This window comes from Sebastes umbrosus, chromosome 24 (genome assembly GCF_015220745.1).
Source record: "Sebastes umbrosus isolate fSebUmb1 chromosome 24, fSebUmb1.pri, whole genome shotgun sequence".
NCBI classification, from domain to species: domain Eukaryota; kingdom Metazoa; phylum Chordata; class Actinopteri; order Perciformes; family Sebastidae; genus Sebastes; species Sebastes umbrosus.
In genome coordinates, this window is record NC_051292.1 from 2,896,820 (window position 1) to 2,914,696 (window position 17,877).

A 17,877-nucleotide genomic window follows, 5' to 3' on the forward strand; every position below is an offset into this window, starting at 1 on the left:
AGCTGAACATTTTTTTTTCGTTCTCATATTTGTTGTTCACACTACCGAGGAGAAAACTTGGAGAATCTCAGGACTGGCGAGCTGGACAGGGGAGCCGGGATTGATCTTTTCGCTTGAGACTTTTAGACATCAGCATATCATCAGCATAGCTGTTGTTAGAGCCCACACACCGTGGAACGCTCTACCTGTTCAGATCAGACTGTTGTTTGCATTTTATTCTATTGTTGTTGTTGTTGGTTTTATCTGCTGTATTTTCTGAAAAGCACTTTGTAACCTTACATTGTATTGTATTATTGTGTATTATTGTATTATATTGTAACATAATATAGATAAAATTCATTTTTATTGTTATTGACAGCAGAAACTCAACACATCTTACTAAAAACACATCTGTTCTGACTGCGCCTTGACTCTTAAAATAAAATAATTTAGAACAAAACACATCTTTCTCTGTCACTTATCGATTGTTGCTAAATTTAAAGCAATTCAGCATATTTGCTGTAGTTGATGTACTTGCATGATTCTTGCAATTTGCAATAATGGTACTAGAAAAACTTTCATCCTCAAAACTTTGGATTAAGAAGACACTTGTTATGTCCCCCCCGTTTAGGGTCCAGGTGATGGAGGGAGTAACAAAATACATTTTAAACCCAGGAATGAGAGAGACTGGCCACAGGATTGTGTGGAAAACAATTATACAATTTATTAAAAAAATTATGAAAAGTTTACAAACACCAACGAAAAACTACTTTCTAACAGAAAGTGTGATGTAATTATACAATAAAATAAATAATAAAAAAAACTACTTTCAGCTTGGGCACTTCTCCTCATTCAATTCAATTCAATTAATTTTTTTATAGCGTCAAATCATAACAGAGGGTATCTCGAGACGCTTTATATATAGAGCAGGTCTTAGACCGTACTCTATAGTTTAGAGACCCAACAAGAGATCCCACCAAGAGCATTGCACCGGAGTGCGCTGTGGCCAGGAAAACCTCCCCGTTTAGCGGGTAGAAACAGAGAGCAGAACCGGGCTCTGGGTCGGCGGCCATCTGCCTCGACCGGTCGTCCCTCACAGCTGCACAAGGAGAGAAAAAAAACAACACAACCTACCACTGCACGTAACAACACTTTAGAAAGTAACTTTACTTCACAATTGTGAAAAAAAAGTCATAGTATAGTAGGTCAAAAAATTACATATTTTAGTACATCTTGAAGATATTGTGCTTATTTTCTCTCCAAGCAAATAAGAGAAAGAGAAACCATAATCCCAACCCTAACCCTAACCCTAACCCAAGAAAGAGTTAGGGTTAGGGTGAGGGTTTCTCTGTCTCTTATTTGCTTGCGTTGGGGTTAGGGCTAGACAATATCTTCAAGATCTATTAAAATATGTAATTCTTTGGCACAATTGCGAAGTAAAGTTACTTTCTAAAGTGTTGTTTCCTGCAGTGACGTGCAGGTTGTGTTGTTTTTTTTCTCTCCTGTGTCTCTCAGGTGCTGCCCTTCCTCCCTTGTGCAGTTGTTTGTAAGAATCAGAAATGCTTGTTAACAGCGACACCTGTGGCCGTTAAGTCAATTGATTTATACGTGTAAGAAGTTACAAACAGTCCCTTTAAGTTGAGTACTCCCTGATTTTTCGCTGCCTCTATTGAGCAGGAGCTTTAATTTGAGTGCTTGCAGATTGGTTATTGCCTTATTTGTTTTATTGTATAATTACATCACACTTTCTGTTAGAAAGTAGTTTTCCATTGGTGTTTGTACACTTTTCATCATTTTTTGTTAATAAATTGTATAATTGTTTTGCACACAATCCTGTGGCCAGTCTCTCTCATGCCTGGGTTTAAAATTGATTTTGTTACTCCCTCCATCACCTGGACAATAAACGGGGGGGACGTAAGTGTCTTCTTACTCCAAAGTTTTGAGGATGAAAGTTTTTCTACAACCATTATTGCAAATTGCAAGAATCATGCAAGAACATCAACTGCAGCAAATATGCTGAATTGCTTCACATTTAGCAACAATCAATAAGAGACAGAGAAAGATGTGTTTTGTTCTAAATTATTTTATTTTATGAGCCAAGGTGCAGTCAGAACAGACACGTTTTGAGTCAGATGTGTTGAGTTTCTGCTGTCAGTAACAATAAAAATGAGTTTTATGTAAATTAGGTTACAATATAATACAATAATACACAATAATACAATACAATATAAGGTTACAAAGTGCTTTTCAGAAAATACAGCAGATAAAATCAACAACAACAACAATAGAATAAAATGCAAACAAGTCTGATCTGAACAGGTAGAGCGTTTCACAGTGTGTGGGCTTTAACAACAGCTATGCTGATGATATGCTGATATGCGGTAGTGTGAACAACAAATATGAGAACGAAAAAAAAATGTTCAACTCAGGAATAGCTCACCGGGATAAAGGACTGATATGACTGCTACTCGATAACCTCAGGTGAGCAGGTCCTAAGACCTGAGGTTATAGGTTCGATCCTTATGTGGTTCAATGAATTTTGAGGTCTAACATCCAAAATGAAGTCAAAGATGCAACGAAATAATGATGAAGTGTATCTGAGCAGATAGCTCAGTGTGATAGAAGACTGGTTTGAAAACAGGAGGTTGTGGGTTCGATCCTTATAAGGTGCAGTAATTTTTAAGGGCCAACATCCTAAATGAAGAAGTCAAACACACCAAGAAATGCATCACTTGTGTTATGACAGATAGCTCAGGGTGATAGAAGCTGAGTTGGAATACTGGAGGTTATGGGTTCGATTCTTATGAGGAGCAGTGACTTTTGAGGTCTAACTTACACAAAAAATAGGTCAAGTATATAAAGAAACACTATTCCAGTGTATCAGGTCATATAGTTCAGAGTGATGGATACCGGGTTGGGATACTGAAGGTTGTGGGTTCAATCCTTATGTATTGCACTGGTAAGTTTTAAGGACCAACATCCTAAATGTAGAAGTCAAATAAGACCAAAAACAATACATAAGAGTGTTAAGACTGCTAGCTCAGAGTGATAGAAGCTGGGTTAGAAGACTGGAGGTTGTGGGTTCGATCCTTATGAAACGCAGTAAAGTAAGTTTTAAGGGCCAACATCCTAAATGAAGAGTCAAATAAGACCAAAAACATTAGATAAGAGTGTTAAGACCAATAGCTCAGAGTGATAGAAGCTGGGTTAGAAGACTGGAGGTTGTGGGTTCGATCCTTATAATGTGAGTTTTGAGATCTAACTTCCACAATGACGAAGACAAAGTTACCAGGAGAACAGTCCAAGTGTGCTTGGCATTGATGGGTTGGTGGCGGAACATTCGGTTTGGATGGTTGTGTGGTTACACAAGAACTAGAGTTCGAATCCCCGGGGTAGTGGGGGCGTAAGTGTCAGGTACCGAAGGGAGTATGAGACGTGCGTCTCCTCCTGGGCTTTCGGAGACATAGCACGGAGAGGTTATGAAACACAAAAATGCGTATTTTTTTTTTTTTTTTCCGTGTTTATTTAGTGAAAAATCCCTGCAAAACCCCTGCATTTCTCCTGCATGACCCCCTCCGACCCTTCTGGGTACACCGTCTGCATTCATTCAGCAGAAGAAGAAGAAGAAGACGATGAAGACGTGGTTGAAGAAAGTCCGTCATCCTCAGTTGTGGTCAGAAGACTGCACTCATCTGGGGAGAAAAGAAGAGAAGGAAGACATGAGATTTGCATCACATTCACAAACATCAGAGCCTAAAACAACAGTTATAGAATAACTTCTACAAATACTACAACAACAACAACAACTATGATTACAGTTCTAAAAAAGCTTCTACAACAACAACTACTATGATTACAGTTATAGAGTAACTTCTACAAATACACAGGAAACGTGTACTATACTCTGACTTTAATGACTTTGTTTACATACTGTATTTTGACTATATTTTGACATACTATACTATGACTGTTTTTAACATAATATACTATAACTTTTTAATGATTTTTTTGAAATACTATATCATGGCCATTTTTTTTTTACATACTATTCTATTACTTTTTATAGTGTTTTTTTGCGACATACTATACAATGGGTTTATTTTATAATTTTTCTTTGACATACTATGACATAACTTTTTTTTAAAACTTTTTTTGGACATACTGTAGTAGGACTATTTTTAAAAAAATACTAAACTATGACTTTTTTATGATTTATTTTTACATACTATACTGACTATTTTTTGACATACTATACTATGACTTTTTAATTATTGTTTTGACATACTATATTATGGCTATTTTTTTTTACATACTATTCTATGAATTTGTATGTTTGTTTTTTTTAATAATTTCTTTTGACATACTATACCATGACATTTTTTTTTTTTTTTACTTTTTTGGACATACTGTAGTAGGACTATTTATTTTTAAATACTATATGACTTTTTTATGATCGTTTTTACATACTATACTACATATACTATGACTATTTTTCTGACATACTATACTATGACTTTTTAATGATTGTTTTTACATACTATACTGTGACAATTTTTGGAAATACTATACTATGACATTTTTATGATTTGTTTTTACATACTGTATTATGAATATTTTTTGACATACTATACTATGACTTTTTTTTACATACTATACTATGGCTATTTTTCGACATACTATATGACATTTTTTTTACATACTATAGTATTTATTTTTTTCGACATAGTATACTATAATTTTTTCCGACATACTATACCATGACTATTTTTTCGACATACTATACTATGACTTTTTATGTTTTTTTGCGACATACTATACCATGTTTTTTTATAATTTCTTTTTGACACGATGACTATTTTACTATACAAGTAGGACTATTTTTTTTAAATACTATACTATGACTTTTTATGACATTTTTATATATGCATACTTAATGACTTTTTTATGGCATACTTTACTATGACTTTTTATATGACATACTATACCATAGCACATGTGTGCATTAATGCCAAACCTAAATTTAATTGACATACTATGACCTTTATGATGATAAACAAGTACAGTTTTCTAGAATGTATGAGTAAGAGGACTCACCGGTATCCTGTCGCTGTCTATGATGGTGTTGAGACGATGAGGGATCAGCTCATCTGTCCTGCAGAGACACAGTAGAGATGTTAAAGAAATGCATTTTACTACCTGAGCCACGAGTAAAATGAATAAAGTCTTTAATAAGAACAATAGGCTTTTGTTGGTGTGATCTTTTGAGTTTGTATCTGCTGCACTAGTGGTTCGATGTGGTTTGATGTTCTATGTTTTGATACATATAAAAACACATTTACACTGCATTCAAATAAAGTAGGTCGGATTTCAAAGTGCCTAATCACCAAGTTCCCACAGCTGTTTCCGGTCTGTGCAAACATTCAATCAATCAATCAATGCAACTCTTACTGAGTTCTGTTATCAGTTATTTTACTAATATTTGTCAAACAATGAAGACGCTCGTCGTTTAAACATGTCAAGTTGAGTTGTTTGCATCCCTGGTTAGTGATTGTTGTTGTTGTTGGTTTGTTTGTAATTGTTTTAGTCTCACCTGTTTGAAGCATGCGCACCGGTGCCTCCCAATCAAAGGTCCGACTGACAAACAGGAAGTGGAAGAATCCAATTTACTTAATACAGGAGGGAACCAGACTGTACTAAATGGAGTGGAGCACAGGGGTGTTTGTTTGTTTAATTTTATTTATTTGCACAATTTGGATATAAAATATGTACTATTTAATAAAATAATATGCTGAATTGCTTCACATTTAGCAACAATCAATAAGAGACAGAGAAAGATGTGTTTTGTTCTAAATTATTTTATTTTATGAGCCAAGGTGCAGTCAGAACAGACACGTTTTGAGTCAGATGTGTTGAGTTTCTGCTGTCAGTAACAATAAAAATGAGTTTTATGTATATTAGGTTACAATATAATACAATAATACACAATAATACAATACAATATAAGGTTACAACGTGCTTTTCAGAAAATACAGCAGATAAAACCAACAACAACAACAATAGAATAAAATGCAAACAAGTCTGATCTGAACAGGTAGAGTGTTTCACAGTGTGTGGGCTTTAACAACAGCTATGCTGATGATATGCTGATATGCGGTAGTGTGAACAACAAATATGAGAACGAAAAAAAAATGTTCAACTCAGGAATAGCTCACCGGGATAAAGGACTGATATGACTGCTACTCGATAACCTCAGGTGAGCAGGTCCTAAGACCTGAGGTTATAGGTTCGATCCTTATGTGGTGCAGTGAATTTTGAGGTCTAACATCCAAAATGAAGTCAAAGATGCAACGAAATAATGATGAAGTGTATCTGAGCAGATAGCTCAGTGTGATAGAAGACTGGTTTGAAAACAGGAGGTTGTGGGTTCAATCCTTATAAGGTGCAGTAATTTTTAAGGGCCAACATCCTAAATGAAGAAGTCAAACACACCAAGAAATGCATCACTTGTGTTATGACAGATAGCTCAGGGTGATAGAAGCTGAGTTGGAATACTGGAGGTTATGGGTTCGATTCTTATGAGGAGCAGTGACTTTTGAGGTCTAACTTACACAAAAAATAGGTCAAGTATATAAAGAAACACTATTCCAGTGTATCAGGTCATATAGTTCAGAGTGATGGATACCGGGTTGGGATACTGAAGGTTGTGGGTTCAATCCTTATGTATTACACTGGTAAGTTTTAAGGACCAACATCCTAAATGTAGAAGTCAAATAAGACTAAAAACAATACATAAGAGTGTTAAGACTGCTAGCTCAGAGTGATAGAAGCTGGGTTAGAAGACTGGAGGTTGTGGGTTCGATCCTTATAAGGTGCAGTAATTTTTAAGGTCCAACATCCTAAATGAAGAAGTCAAACACACCAAGAAATGCATCACTTGTGTTATGACAGATAGCTCAGGGTGATAGAAGCTGAGTTGGAATACTGGAGGTTATGGGTTCGATTCTTATGAGGAGCAGTGACTTTTGAGGTCTAACTTACACAAAAAATAGGTCAAGTATATAAAGAAACACTACTCCAGTGTATCAGGTCATATAGTTCAGAGTGATGGATACTGGGTTGGGATACTGAAGGTTGTGGGTTCAATCCTTATGTATTGCACTGGTAAGTTTTAAGGTCCAACATCCTAAATGAAGAAGTCAAATAAGACCAAAAACAATACATAAGAGTGTTAAGACCGATAGCTCAGAGTGATAGAAGCTGGGTTAGAAGACTGGAGGTTGTGGGTTCGATCCTTATGAAACGCAGTAAAGTAAGTTTTAAGGGCCAACATCCTAAATGAAGAGTCAAATAAGACCAAAAACATTAGATAAGAGTGTTAAGACCAATAGCTCAGAGTGATAGAAGCTGGGTTAGAAGACTGGAGGTTGTGGGTTCGATCCTTATAATGTGAGTTTTGAGATCTAACTTCCACAATGACGAAGACAAAGTTACCAGGAGAACAGTCCAAGTGTGCTTGGCATTGATGGGTTGGTGGTGGAACATTCGGTTTGGATGGTTGTGTGGTTACACAAGAACTAGAGTTCGAATCCCCGGGGTAGTGGGGGCGTAAGTGTCAGGTACCGAAGGGAGTATGAGACGTGCGTCTCCTCCTGGGCTTTCGGAGACATAACACAGAGAGGTTATGAAACACAAAAATGCGTTTTTTTTTTTTTTTTTTTTTTTTTTTTCCTTCGTGTTTATTTAGTGAAAAATCCCTGCAAAACCCCTGCATTTCTCCTGCATGACCCCCTCCGACCCTTCTGGGTACACCGTCTGCATTCATTCAGCAGAAGAAGAAGACGTGGATGAAGAAAGTCCGTCATCCTCAGTTGTGGTCAGAAGACTCTGCACTCATCTGGGGAGAAAAGAAGAGAAGGAAGACATGAGAATTGCATCACATTCACAAACATCAGAGCCTAAAACAACAGTTATAGAATAACTTCTACAAATACTACAACAACAACTATGATTACAGTTATAAAAAAGCTTCTACAACAACAACTACTATGATTACAGTTATAGAGTAACTTCTACAAATACACAGGAAACGTGTACTATACTCTGACTTTAATTACTTTGTTTACATACTGTATTTTGACTATATTTTGACATACTATACTATGACTGTTTTTAACATAATATACTATAACTTTTTAATGATTTTTTTGAAATACTATATCATGGCCATTTTTTTTTTACATACTATTCTATTACTTTTTATAGTGTTTTTTTGCGACATACTATACAATGGGTTTATTTTATAATTTTTCTTTGACATACTATGACATGACTTTTTTTTAAAACTTTTTTTGGACATACTGTAGTAGGACTATTTTTAAAAAAATACTAAACTATGACTTTTTTATGATTTATTTTTACATACTATACTGACTATTTTTTGACATACTATACTATGACTTTTTAATTATTGTTTTGACATACTATATTATGGCTATTTTTTTTTTACATACTATTCTATGAATTTGTATGTTTGTTTTTTTTAATAATTTCTTTTGACATACTATACCATGACATTTTTTTTTTTTTTTACTTTTTTGGACATACTGTAGTAGGACTATTTATTTTTAAATACTATATGACTTTTTTATGATCGTTTTTACATACTATACTACATATACTATGACTATTTTTCTGACATACTATACTATGACTTTTTAATGATTGTTTTTACATACTATACTGTGACAATTTTTGGAAATACTATACTATGACATTTTTATGATTTGTTTTTACATACTGTATTATGAATATTTTTTGACATACTATACTATGACTTTTTTTTACATACTATACTATGGCTATTTTTCGACATACTATATGACATTTTTTTTACATACTATAGTATTTATTTTTTTCGACATAGTATACTATAATTTTTTCCGACATACTATACCATGACTATTTTTTCGACATACTATACTATGACTTTTTATGTTTTTTTTGCGACATACTATACCATGTTTTTTTATAATTTCTTTTTGACACGATGACTATTTTACTATACAAGTAGGACTATTTTTTTTAAATACTATACTATGACTTTTTATGACATTTTTATATATGCATACTTAATGACTTTTTTATGGCATACTTTACTATGACTTTTTATATGACATACTATACCATAGCACATGTGTGAATTAATGCCAAACCTAAATTTAATTGACATACTATGACCTTTATGATGATAAACAAGTACAGTTTTCTAGAATCTATGAGTAAGAGGACTCACCGGTATCCTGTCGCTGTCTATGATGGTGTTGAGACGATGAGGGATCAGCTCATCTGTCCTGCAGAGACACGGTAGAGATGTTAAAGAAATGCATTTTACTACCTGAGCCACGAGTAAAATGAATAAAGTCTTTAATAAGAAGAATAGGCTTTTGTTGGTGTGATCTTTTGAGTTTGTATCTGCTGCACTAGTGGTTTGATGTGGTTTGATGTTCTATGTTTTGATACATATAAAAACACATTTACACTGCATTCAAATAAAGTAGGTCGGATTTCAAAGTGCCTAATCACCAAGTTCCCACAGCTGTTTCCGGTCTGTGCAAACATTCATTCAATCAATCAATGCAACTCTTACTGAGTTCTGTTATCAGTTATTTTACTAATATTTGTCAAACAATGAAGACGCTCGTCGTTTAAACATGTCAAGTTGAGTTGTTTGCATCCCTGGTTAGTGATTGTTGTTGTTGTTGGTTTGTTTGTAATTGTTTTAGTCTCACCTGTTTGAAGCATGCGCACCGGTGCCTCCCAATCAAAGGTCCGACTGACAAACAGGAAGTGGAAGAATCCAATTTACTTAATACAGGAGGGAACCAGACTGTACTAAATGGAGTGGAGCACAGGGGTGTTTGTTTGTTTAATTTTATTTATTTGCACAATTTGGATATAAAATATGTACTATTTAATAAAATAATATGCTGAATTGCTTCACATTTAGCAACAATCAATAAGAGACAGAGAAAGATGTGTTTTGTTCTAAATTATTTTATTTTATGAGCCAAGGTGCAGTCAGAACAGACACGTTTTGAGTCAGATGTGTTGAGTTTCTGCTGTCAGTAACAATAAAAATGAGTTTTATGTATATTAGGTTACAATATAATACAATAATACACAATAATACAATACAATATAAGGTTACAACGTGCTTTTCAAAAAATACAGCAGATAAAACCAACAACAACAACAATAGAATAAAATGCAAACAAGTCTGATCTGAACAGGTAGAGTGTTTCACAGTGTGTGGGCTTTAACAACAGCTATGCTGATGATATGCTGATATGCGGTAGTGTGAACAACAAATATGAGAACGAAAAAAAAAATGTTCAACTCAGGAATAGCTCACCGGGATAAAGGACTGATATGACTGCTACTCGATAACCTCAGGTGAGCAGGTCCTAAGACCTGAGGTTATAGGTTCGATCCTTATGTGGTTCAATGAATTTTGAGGTCTAACATCCAAAATGAAGTCAAAGATGCAACGAAATAATGATGAAGTGTATCTGAGCAGATAGCTCAGTGTGATAGAAGACTGGTTTGAAAACAGGAGGTTGTGGGTTCAATCCTTATAAGGTGCAGTAATTTTTAAGGGCCAACATCCTAAATGAAGAAGTCAAACACACCAAGAAATGCATCACTCGTGTTATGACAGATAGCTCAGGGTGATAGAAGCTGAGTTGGAATACTGGAGGTTATGGGTTCGATTCTTATGAGGAGCAGTGACTTTTGAGGTCTAACTTACACAAAAAATAGGTCAAGTATATAAAGAAACACTATTCCAGTGTATCAGGTCATATAGTTCAGAGTGATGGATACCGGGTTGGGATACTGAAGGTTGTGGGTTCAATCCTTATGTATTGCACTGGTAAGTTTTAAGGACCAACATCCTAAATGTAGAAGTCAAATATGACCAAAAACAATACATAAGAGTGTTAAGACTGCTAGCTCAGAGTGATAGAAGCTGGGTTAGAAGACTGGAGGTTGTGGGTTCGATCCTTATAAGGAGCAGTGACTTTTGAGGTCTAACTTACACAAAAAATAGGTCAAGTATATAAAGAAACACTACTCCAGTGTATCAGGTCATATAGCTCAGAGTGATGGATACTGGGTTGGGATACTGAAGGTTGTGGGTTCAATCCTTATGTATTGCACTGGTAAGTTTTAAGGTCCAACATCCTAAATGAAGAAGTCAAATAAGACCAAAAACAATACATAAGAGTGTTAAGACCGATAGCTCAGAGTGATAGAAGCTGGGTTAGAAGACTGGAGGTTGTGGGTTCGATCCTTATAATGTGAGTTTTGAGATCTAACTTCCACAATGACGAAGACAAAGTTACCAGGAGAACAGTCCAAGTGTGCTTGGCATTGATGGGTTGGTGGCGGAACATTCGGTTTGGATGGTTGTGTGGTTACACAAGAACTAGAGTTCGAATCCCCGGGGTAGTGGGGGCGTAAGTGTCAGGTACCGAAGGGAGTATGAGACGTGCGTCTCCTCCTGGGCTTTCGGAGACATAGCACGGAGAGGTTATGAAACACAAAAATGCGTTTTTTTTTTTTTTTTGTTTGTTTATTGTTTATTGTTTATTGTTTATTGTTTATTGTTTATTGTTTATTGTTTATTGTTTATTTAGTGAAAAATCCCTGCAAAACCCCTGCATTTCTCCTGCATGACCCCCTCCGACCCTTCTGGGTACACCGTCTGCATTCATTCAGCAGAAGAAGACGATGAAGACGTGGTTGAAGAAAGTCCGTCATCCTCAGTTGTGGTCAGAAGACTCTGCACTCATCTGGGGAGAAAAGAAGAGAAGGAAGACATGAGAATTGCATCACATTCACAAACATCAGAGCCTAAAACAACAGTTATAGAATAACTTCTACAAATACTACAACAACAACTATGATTACAGTTCTAAAAAAGCTTCTACAACAACAACTACTATGATTACAGTTATAGAGTAACTTCTACAAATACACAGGAAACGTGTACTATACTCTGACTTTAATGACTTTGTTTACATACTGTATTTTGACTATATTTTGACATACTATACTATGACTGTTTTTAACATAATATACTATAACTTTTTAATGATTTTTTTGAAATACTATATCATGGCCATTTTTTTTTTACATACTATTCTATTACTTTTTATAGTGTTTTTTTGCGACATACTATACAATGGGTTTATTTTATAATTTTTCTTTGACATACTATGACATGACTTTTTTTTTAAAACTTTTTTTGGACATACTGTAGTAGGACTATTTTTAAAAAAATACTAAACTATGACTTTTTTATGATTTATTTTTACATACTATACTGACTATTTTTTGACATACTATACTATGACTTTTTAATTATTGTTTTGACATACTATATTATGGCTATTTTTTTTTACATACTATTCTATGAATTTGTATGTTTGTTTTTTTTAATAATTTCTTTTGACATACTATACCATGACATTTTTTTTTTTTTACTTTTTTGGACATACTGTAGTAGGACTATTTATTTTTAAATACTATATGACTTTTTTATGATCGTTTTTACATACTATACTACATATACTATGACTATTTTTCTGACATACTATACTATGACTTTTTAATGATTGTTTTTACATACTATACTGTGACAATTTTTGGAAATACTATACTATGACATTTTTATGATTTGTTTTTACATACTGTATTATGAATATTTTTTGACATACTATACTATGACTTTTTTTACATACTATACTATGGCTATTTTTCGACATACTATATGACTTTTTTTTTACATACTATAGTATTTATTTTTTTCGACATAGTATACTATAATTTTTTCCGACATACTATACCATGACTATTTTTTTGACATACTGTACTATGACTTTTTTCGACATACTATACTATGACTTTTTATGTTTTTTTTGCGACATACTATACCATGTTTTTTTATAATTTCTTTTTGACACGATGACTATTTTACTATACAAGTAGGACTATTTTTTTAAATACTATACTATGACTTTTTATGACATTTTTATATATGCATACTTAATGACTTTTTTATGGCATACTTTACTATGACTTTTTATATGACATACTATACCATAGCACATGTGTGCATTAATGCCAAACCTAAATTTAATTGACATACTATGACCTTTATGATGATAAACAAGTACAGTTTTCTAGAATCTATGAGTAAGAGGACTCACCGGTATCCTGTCGCTGTCTATGATGGTGTTGAGACGATGAGGAATCAGCTCATCTGTCCTGCAGAGACACGTTATAGATGTTAAAGAAATGCATTTTACTACCTGAGCCACGAGTAAAATGAATAAAGTCTTTAATAAGAACAATAGGCTTTTGTTGGTGTGATCTTTTGAGTTTGTATCTGCTGCACTAGTGGTTTGATGTGGTTTGATGTTCTATGTTTTGATACATATAAAAACACATTTACACTGCATTCAAATAAAGTAGGTCGGATTTCAAAGTGCCTAATCACCAAGTTCCCAAGTGAAGTGCAGTGACTTTTAAGGTCCAACATCCAAAATGAAGTCAAACATGCGACAAAACAATGACGAAGTGTATCTGAGAAGATAGCTCAATGTGATAGAAGACTGTTTTGAAAACAGGAGGTTGTGGGACAATCCTTATGACGTGCAGTGACTTTTAAGGTCCAACATCCTAAATGAAGAAGTCAAATAAGACCAAAAACAATATATAACAGTGTTAAGACCGATAGCTCAGAGTGATAGAAGCTGGGTTAGAAGACTGGAGGTTTATTGTGTGAATGAATTTTGAAAACCCTGAGAAACCCCTGCATTTCTCCTGCATGACCCCCTCTGACCCTTCTGGGTACACCGTCTGCATTCATACAGTAGAAGAAGACGTGGATGAAGTCAGCGAAGAAACTCGGTCATCCTCAGTTGTGGTCAGAAGACTCTGCACTCATCTGGGGAGAAAAGAAGAGAAGGAAAATCTGCAATAATAATTGTCAATATTGTCAAATCGACATACTATACTATGCCTTTTTATGATTTTTTTCGGACATATTATAATATGAATTATATATGATTTTCTTCAACATACTATACTATGACTTTTTTATGATTTTTTTCGACATACTATACTATGACACTTTTATTTTTTTCGACATATTATACTATGACTTTTTAAATAATTCAATATATGAGTGGTTGTCTTTTATTTTATTTTTTTTGTCCTGTTTAAATGCATTTTTTTAAAAACACCCTAATATACCATAATAAATTAAATTGCAGTGATCTTAGTGTAGTCCACTCACCGTCAGCTGCAGGTTGGCGTGGCTCTTCTCCCTCCACCTCTTGGCTCTTCTGGTCGTAGTTGACGGCCAGCTCCTCCAGGGCCTGCAGCACCTCCTTCACCTCCTCCTTGGCCAGCTCGTTCTCCGTCTGCAGCCGGTGCAGCTCCTCCTGGATCTCCTCGTAGTCGCACCACTAACTGCGTCTGATTTCATCATCCTGCAGAAATATTAATGGAAAAGTCAGTAATTTGAAAGAGTTTGAAAGTAACTACTCATCTACTGTTCACCGTGTAAACTCGTCATTAAAGACTCTGCTTTGGACAGTAACATTTGTGATCATTGGCTTGTTTGTCCTTCTTTTAGAGTTACATGTTTGAAGCATGTGCATCCTTGTTACCTCCAAGACAAAGGGCCGACCCTCAAACAGGAAGGGGAATTCATTAATTAATTAATTATTTAATTGACGGCCAGTTAATTAATTAATTAATTAATGCAAGAGGGAACCCAGACTGTACTAAAACCCCAAACTTAACAGTAAGAAGAATGTTTTAACAGTATTGTTTTGCATGGAAATAATTTATTAATGTATTAATTAAAGACAAATTCAGAGCGGATTCACACTACATGCTCTTAAAGTTTCAGAGGGTTGGCTCTGTGCTTTTAAGACATCTATCAACATTATGAGGAGCAGTATGAGTACATGAATGCTGGTATTAAATTTCATAGCAATCCACGCAGTAAATATCAAGATATTTCACAGGATAAGTGAAATATCTCGCAAAAAAAGTAGGATATTTGAGGCTATATATTATAACACTTCTGGTGTGACTCTCTTTAACCTTGTCTAAAATATCATATAACTGTGGAGTACTTTGAGTAAAAGTGTGCTCCAAACTACATTTCATTCTGTACAGAACATTCAGACAAAAAGGAAAGACACAATTTGCCACCTTGCTCCTTTTAAACCCTCGTTCTCACCCGTCACCACTTAATGACTTCTTTAAATGTCACCGCGGATGGTGCCGTTATATACGTCAGATTAGAATCTCATTAACCCTGAATGAGGTCGTCCCTACACTGTTTCCTTACACTCCCTTCAAAGGAAATCAGATGGTAAAGGCAGCATTGAAGAAGAGGATTTACCCCGTGTACCGCTGACTTGTCACAAACTCCCTGGAAGCATCGGAGACGATGACGAGCCCCGGGCAAGCTGTGATATTTCAGTCTGTCGGTGTGGGTGACCTGCCCTTTCTATCACCTCCCTGCGAAGCACTCCTTCATCCTCCATCCTGCCTTTTTGTCTTCCTCCTGAAAGAAGAAAGAGACTGAGGCCAAAAACAAAGACAAAATACAGCAGAAACATATTTTACTTTAAACTCTGAAGGTCATGGAGCGCCTACAGTGGACGTCCTTCCTGTGACCTCTGACCCAAGAAGCCCTAAAGCTGCAGCTCATGCTCACTGTGGGGTGAACGGTGACATTTGCTTCTATTCAAATGAACCCAGATATATGCATTCATTTAAAACAATATGCATACCTCATCCACTTCTAATATTCATCTGTTTTCCTTGGGAAACCAGTGCTCTTTCATTGTTAATCATATGCTAATACAGTAGACTTAAATCAGTTGAAGAAGATGGATATTACGAACCAAAAAAGTCTGCTTTTGTAGAGAATTTCATCTTGCTTTATCTTAATCAACCGCATTTTTTGGGGTCTAAAAACAATCAAATATACATAATGTAAATGTAGACATACAGCTGTTTAGATTAATGTTTATATTGATTTAAAAATCCTTAATTTATTACAATATTCACAACTTTAATGATATAAAAGGGTAGAAATGTGGACTATATTGTTTTAGATGAATGCATATATTTGGGCCAAATATATGCATTCATTTAAATACACATCAATATATCAGAATCAGCATGCAAAACCCACAATGTTTATTTTTGTTTATTAAGTCTTCTGTTTTTGTGATTTGTCTTAATTGTGTTTCTAATTATGTGAGCAGGTGAGCAGTTAATTAGTGAGCTTTACAGGTGCTGGTAGGGAGGTTTTGTTAGCTGTACTTAACACTACAATCAAATCTGACATGATACACATATTTTTAGATTCATTTTGACTTACTCTTCATGAGAATATAATTACCTTCAATGTCCATCATGATCTGCTCAGAAAGCACAGGAAAAAGATGCTCCTTAAAACACCAGAACTTGCCTCAAAATAATCATATTTGAATGTTTTCTTAAGTTTTAAAGTAGTTTAGTGATAGATATTTGTCCATTCATGGGTGCATTGCAATCAGGAACTACTAATAGTGAATTTGGCTCACTTAAATGGTGCAATTTCCCAAAATGTATACATATATAGGCTAAAATAAACTTGGCTCAAGTTGTAGTCTGCAGCCAACTCACTCACATGGCAACATTAGTGCACTTCCTGTTTTCATCCCCCAAAGGCATTCTGGGAACTGTAGTTCCTAAACTTCCAAAAATGTCAAACTATTCCTTTAATAATTCAACTTTCTGTTCTTAGAAGGGCACTTTTGTATAATTATTTATTATTTTAAATGTATTTGTTAATCTAGTATTTTATTTATATGTACTTTTATAGATTATATTATTTATTATTATATTATTATATTATTATATTATTATAGAGTATGGGCGCCATCTGTTGTCCACATATCCATATATGTATCTCTTCATTTTTGCACAAATATTACAGTTACATTAACCTAAAACTATTTTTTTAAATATTTTTCAACCTGAACAGAAACAACACTACTGAAGATATTGAAATACAGCTTCAAAAGTGTTACTGATATCACACTGAGAAAACAAATTATTATATATTTTTTACATAATTCCTTTCAATATCAGGGATTGTTTGTGGATCCTAATCACCCATTGATGGTTTGTATCCTCCATAATAATAATAATAATAATAATAATAATAATAATAACAATAACAATAACAATAATAATAATAATAATAACATTTTATTTAATTGCACCTTTCATAAATAATAAATATGTTGTAAAATGCACTGAATAAATGCTTCAAATATCAGTGTGTTTGTCCTCATCGAAATATTAATTTGTATGTGTACACAGATATTGACGCATAATCCATCAAGATGAATGTCTACACACATGTACACACAGGCTATTGATTATCTGGTTATCTGCTAATCATCCTGCATGCATGTACTGATGAAATGCTGAGTGTGTGCACGTACTACTACCACAGCATTTCTCTCATTTTTATTGAAACTGGAGAACACAGAAATTATACTCAGACACTTGAGCCACAAACTTAAATCTCTTTGCTTAGTTTCAAGTTACCATCATGTAATATGGAGCAACACGGACAATAAAAAAATACAATGAAATAAAATATGATATTTTCTCTTGACATCTTTGGAGTTTGATTGATTACGACATAATATAGATAATCTATTGTAGCTTTCAATCTACTTTGCATGTCCATATTCACTGGTTTTACTGTGGTACATTCAACAAGGAGCTGTCAGTGATAATAAATCCCAT

The 17,877-nt window shown here is 34.3% G+C and overlaps 1 protein-coding gene and 3 long non-coding RNA genes across 5 annotated transcripts in view; 1 reads left to right on the plus strand and 3 right to left on the minus strand.

Moving 5' to 3' along the window:
• Nucleotides 1-17,877, plus strand: part of LOC119484008 (multidrug resistance-associated protein 4-like) — a 221,378-nt gene that overhangs the window by 5,707 nt on the left and 197,794 nt on the right. The gene's annotated exons all lie outside the window — the stretch shown is intronic.
• Nucleotides 7,679-9,348, minus strand: LOC119483583. Its single transcript, XR_005205737.1, has 2 exons — nucleotides 9,272-9,348; nucleotides 7,679-7,873 (listed from the first exon to the last, which is right to left on the minus strand). It is a non-coding gene; the product is annotated as an uncharacterized LOC119483583 (long non-coding RNA).
• LOC119483584 lies at nucleotides 10,327-13,311 on the minus strand. The gene is made up of 2 exons (XR_005205738.1): nucleotides 13,251-13,311; nucleotides 10,327-11,831 (listed from the first exon to the last, which is right to left on the minus strand). It is a non-coding gene; the product is annotated as an uncharacterized LOC119483584 (long non-coding RNA).
• LOC119483582 lies at nucleotides 13,782-16,796 on the minus strand. Of its 2 annotated transcripts, none has more exons than XR_005205735.1 (3): nucleotides 16,741-16,796; nucleotides 15,464-15,628; nucleotides 13,782-14,017 (listed from the first exon to the last, which is right to left on the minus strand). It is a non-coding gene; the product is annotated as an uncharacterized LOC119483582 (long non-coding RNA). The 2 variants fall into 2 exon arrangements; XR_005205736.1 differs by lacking the exon at nucleotides 16,741-16,796 and adding an exon at nucleotides 16,475-16,502.